This window comes from Papaver somniferum, chromosome 1 (genome assembly GCF_003573695.1).
Source record: "Papaver somniferum cultivar HN1 chromosome 1, ASM357369v1, whole genome shotgun sequence".
NCBI classification, from domain to species: domain Eukaryota; kingdom Viridiplantae; phylum Streptophyta; class Magnoliopsida; order Ranunculales; family Papaveraceae; genus Papaver; species Papaver somniferum.
The window spans coordinates 235,713,010-235,718,662 of NC_039358.1; the positions used below are offsets into that span (position 1 = coordinate 235,713,010).

The following is a 5,653-nucleotide window of genomic DNA, read 5'->3' on the forward strand; positions in this document are numbered from 1 at the left end:
GCGCGAGGGTTTGGTTATCCAGATACCATTCATAATGGTCTCGAGAAGATGTTTTCTCGGATGGGGATCGTGCCCCAATTACCATTTCGAGAAGATGTTTTCTCGGGTGGGTATCGTGCCCCAATTACCATCCGTGATGGACAAATTTCATATTACCCTGCAGGAAAACACAAATATGACAAGAGCAAGATATTTATATCACATTCTTTCAACATTCATCAAATGTCCCTGCAAGCAAACACATACATATAGAATAAGAGGAGGATGTATGTATGATACACCAATTAATCCTGCATGAAAACACATATATATATATAACTAGCAGATGTACCATACATACATCAAGTGTACCTGCAAGAAGACAGAAACACAATAATAGCTTTATTGCGGATGACGACTAATCCGACTCTAACCTTAGTGCATGATAAGCATGCCTTTATGCGGATTTCAACTAATCCGTCTCTAACTTTATCTAGCATAATGCTAGTTCCTAATGCATGATAGGCATGCCTTTATGCGGGTTTCAACTAATCCGACTTTACTATATACGGATAATCGATCCGACTTAACTGAATTCTCCAACCATAATGGAGACTTGTTGTAAAACATGAAATGTTAATACATCATAATGTTAAAAGCATTCGATAATTCTAAAGCATTTACTTTATGTAAACATTTTCTGCTCATTTTTATGCGATATGATGTCGCATTGTCATTTATTGTAAAGCTCGTTGTGGAGCAGGCGCGCTAGATTGTGGCACCTAATTTTGGATGTACCAGTGCGATACGTATATCGGCTAGAGTCTGTGCGACTAGCTATTTTCTTAGCTTGCTCTTGAGCAAAATTGTGCCTTGGTTAGGCATATGTATATTCAATATATGAGTTAGAAAGTGCCTTTTTTGTCCTTAGAATGGCAAGAAAGGTAGGAGATCGTATCGTCCTTTAGCTTTGTAGCCTTTGTCATGAAGTTGTTTTTTTCCCGTGTACTTCAATTAAAGGTTAATTACCACTTAAAAAAAAGCTATAGAGAAGTTATGATGTCATTAATAATGACATTTATTGTAGCTTGGTGAGCTTTTGACGAAAGATATGTATTCAGACTTGATAGGCATAATAAATTTTATAGATAGAGATAAGAATTTCTCCTGTTTTAGGTTGTTGCTCTCGAGATGATCTCGAGTCGCAGTGAGCTTCGCGAGCAAGGATGCAGCACAATAAGTGACTTGAAATGAGAGTTGTAGAGCTTTTTCCGTAGAGCATATTCACAAGCACGAGTTGCTGCTCTGATATGAGTCCTTTTGAACATATTAGTATGTACATGTTCATTAGAAAACGCATCAAATTTCATGTGATTCAAAGCTTTTAAATACTAATTTAAGTATTTAGATAGTAAGCATTTAGCCATTAATCAAAGGACTGCACATTATGGCATGTCAAGTGTGAAATCAAGAGATATGGGAAGGAATGTTGTCCTAATAATGCTTGGAGATGCACTGATGTGCCCGACATCGCCTCTAGTACGATATGGGTTGAACTCCAGTGTGACGATTGCTTTGCCAGTACGAGATGGTTGCTCCGAGATAAGCCTGGCGAGCATGGCTGAACCATCTAAGATAGATTACATTGAAGAATGCCTTTGTGGAGTATATTATCGTTCACCTGCTGTTCATGGAATTTATCAAAATTATTTTGATTCAATGAACAATTATTTAAGTATATAGGAATCAGTCATTTAGCTATCGTAAACCAAAAGACTAATTATTAGATAAGGTAAAAAAGGTATGTTGTCCGAGTTGCTGCTCGGAGATGGACTGATGAGTCCGAGTTCGTGCTCCTGGTATGGTGTCGACTGTCGAGGTGCAATCCGAGTGCATGCTCTGGTTGCCCTGTTGATTGCCTGTCCGAGATTGGTGCTCGGGGATGAACTGATGAGTCCGAGTTCGTGCTCTTTATCCGATCGTGTTGATCGTTTCTCCTAGTTGGGATCTGTCCGAGATGGCTGGTGAGTCCGAGAACATGCTCTGACTGGCTCCCTTCGTGATGGTTACTTTTCCAGTACGAGATGATTGTTGCAAATGAGCTGTCCGAGCTCTGGCTTCTTCCGATTGCTTCTTCACGACCTTAATCGTGTTGCCTCTGGTACGATATGGGTTGGACTCCATCGTGCTCCCATTTGGGCTGTCCGATATGGATTGAGTCCGAGATTGGAACTCGGTTAAACATCATCGTGTTGGTTGACTCTGTCCTCGCCTGTGGTCTGAGAATGATGAGTCCGAGCTCTGGTTGGCTCCTATTGTGCTGGTTATTTCTCCGCGAGTTGGTCTCGAGTTGAACACGAGCTGGTGATTCCGATGTGATTTCGTCCATCAGCGTTTTTCTGTAACAGCAAATCATTCAAGTGAGTAAGCTCAATGAACTCGTTCTGAAATTGCTATGTAAAGCAGTAAGAAGGGAGAGTGAAGAAAAAGGCCCAAAATCAGGCTAAGATAGTGAGACATCCGAGATTGGTGCTCTTGGTTGAGCTGTCCGATATGGAGCGAGTCCGAGATTGGATCGCTGGTTCTTCACGAGATGGTCTCGAGGTGAGTAGTTGCGAACTGCTCCAATGCGATTTTGCAGATGGTCTTTTCTCCAAACTCATCAGTTTGAGTCCGGGCTCTGGTTGCTCTGGTTGGTACTCGGAGATGAACTGGTGTATCCTTCCGATGAGAATTGGTGAATGACTTTAATTGGCCAGCACTACGTAGCTTTGAAGCTCTCTTCTCCGAGTGACTTTTTGCTGTTGCTTCTCCGATTCCGACGTAGTTTCTTCTATCATCGATTACCAGTAAATCTGCAAACATTAAGTCATGTGGGTGATTAGTCAATAACAACCGAGGTTTAACTTTTATTGCTAGAAGTATGAGATGTATCTTCAAACGTTTAGTGAATTTCATTCTCAGGGGAAAACCCAAGTCAGGCTAAAGATCACCATTTTTCTGTTTTTCCAGAGAAAATCCCTAAGTGGGTTTGTAAAACTTGTTTTGATAATCACAGATCTATATCCGAAACTTATTTTCAATGAAGATTTAAAAAGAAATTTCAGATTTTTATGAAAATCAGGTTGAAATTTCTAAGAGAGATTTTCCTCAAAAAATATATGAATCTGAAGAACGAGGTAAAGAGATAAGAAGAAAAAAATTCGATTCCAAGTCTTGTTGACGATGAATCTTCTGATTTCATTCTCCGCTGTAGAGATTTCTTTCCTATTTTTTCTTTTTCACAACCTCTTTTTCGTAAGCTTTGTTTGGAGAAGAGACATTTTAACGAGAGTACCCTTGAAGCACTTGAATCGCCCGAGTCTGAACTGGATCTGAAGCTTCGTTTGGAATCGGACAAGACACTTTGTTGTCTGAAGCTCTTGTTTCCTTGACAAGAATACTCCTGAAACTCTTGTATCAACTGGATCTCTATTGGATCTCTTACAGAACTTGCTGGTAGTGAAGTATTGATCTTCTAAGGGACTAGGTTGGATAAATCCATCACTCTAGTCCTGTTTCTAGCGCCAAAATGTAGTTGCATCTTTTCTGATGCCTACACCCATGATGATCTTAACCATCAAAACATACATAAAAGAAGATAAAAGAACATGAAAGTAAAGGAGGCACAGATCTTTTTACGTGGTTCGGTCTCTTGAGACCTACATCCACGGATTTCACTATGTTTATTGGTGTTACAAGATTTCCATTGGAGAGGATCTCATGGAGCTCTAAGAAGAACAAGGAGGCTAGCCTTAGCTAGAGACCATCCAAAGATCCGACCTGACCTATTTCTCTTTCTCCTTTATATGATAGGAGGTTACATCAATTACAAATACGCCCCTAGGGATGACTAGACAAGATAAGACTAAGTAGTTGGGTGTACATAGTGTATTTGATAGTAATGTAGTAGGATGCTACGGCTTCTAATCTTGCGCCACGTAGCGAGCTGATATTTTCCCTCACAACATATTAGCCGATACCAACTCGATTAGTTTAACACGAACGTTAATTAATAGAAATTAATCTAACAATGATATAGATACGAAACTAGTACCGTTGGATAGGTCTCGAAAAGTTACGCAGAATGGACTACTCGAACGTGTTAATCGGATGTCGGATGAAGAAGATATCATCAGTTTTGTTAAAAGGGGAAATAATTATTTTACAGTTAACCGACCTAGCTGCCCTTAACATTTGAGTGGGTTCCTTTATCATGGGTCGTTGGCCTTATCACCAAAACGTGTCCAGAGAATACTTTCAATTTATCTTTTCTTCTTCTTTCTTCTTCTTCTCTGCTTCTTCTCTTTCTCTTCTCTGTTCTTCTTTTGTTAAAGATCGAGTGATGAATTTGAGGTATGGCTTGAGAGAATTAATTGTTGAGCAAGAGAATATTAAGTATATGATGATGTTGTTGTGATTGATTGAACACGAGATGCAGAAGATAGAGTGGCTACTGTTAATCAGGAAGTTAGGGTTTCATCTGATTTGAGGTTGTTTGAAATCGGATAAGTTTATGGGGTCGATGATTGATGAGAATTAAGAGGGGTTGAGGTTGAATTATTGATTGGAGGCTATTCTGATGAACAATCACAAAACCAGGTAAATTAGGGTTCTTCGATTTGAATTTGTTTCTTGTAAATTGAGTCAGTTGAGGTGGAGATTTAGTGTATATGGAATTAGTGCAGGGGTTTTTAGAGTTACTAGTGTGACTGGTGGAGGAAATTATAGGTAATATGAAGAGAGTGTGACCTCAACTGAAGTGCATATGGAGTCTTAATGATATGGTATAGCTGAAATTATAGGTAATATGAAGAGAGTGTGACCTCAATTGAACTGTGCAGTTGAATCTAGAAAGGAAGAAAAATAATAAAACTGAACTGAGTCAGTGTTGTGGATAGGTGGTAATGGATTTGTGTTTATGAATGGTTTGAGATGTTTGTATTGAATTACATGGAGAAGGAGAAGTAAATGGTGTTGGTGAACTGTGGAAGTTGTTGAATTGTAAGTGAAAGAGTGGGGGTAGATAGAGATGGAGATAATGTTTGTGTATGGATTGAAGATGGTTGTAACTGAGTAGTGCTGGGGTTGAGGTTTGGTGGTGTAGATGTTAGAATAGAAATGGTATTGTTTTGTTGGTGGCAATTTAGTTGATAATGATGCTGCTATGGAAAAGTTTTTATGGCTGTGACTGAAAGAAAGTTGGATGAATGGTTGCAGTTATTGAAAAAGCGGGGGTCTAACAACACCACCCAATATTTCTCTTAGCAATATGTATGGACTAACTCCGAAATACTTTGCTAGAGAATCAACTAGACAGTCAGATTCAATCTAGATAAAAGTATCTCAAGGAGTTAATATCTCTCTCTTGATTTGATTTTTACTCAAGCTAAAACAATAGCGAGTCTTTATCAAATACAAGGAATAACTTGGACGGTACCAAAGTCCAATGTTCAAGTGTTAATCAATGAAATCGACAACCACAAGGTCGGATCTCCAATCGATTAACATTTAATGCACAACCTGTATTATTTCAATTATAAAGATAAATAATATAATGCGGAAAATGAAATAACACACACACCACAAATTTTGTTAACGAGGAAACCAAATGCATAAAAACTCCGGGACCTAG

The 5,653-nt window shown here is 38.9% G+C and overlaps 1 long non-coding RNA gene across 1 annotated transcript; it reads right to left on the minus strand.

The window, feature by feature from the left end:
* Window positions 1-1,382: 1,382 nt before the first annotated feature.
* On the minus strand, window positions 1,383-3,758 carry LOC113319747. The gene is made up of 2 exons (XR_003345784.1): window positions 3,317-3,758; window positions 1,383-2,834 (listed from the first exon to the last, which is right to left on the minus strand). It is a non-coding gene; the product is annotated as an uncharacterized LOC113319747 (long non-coding RNA).
* Window positions 3,759-5,653: the final 1,895 nt, after the last annotated feature.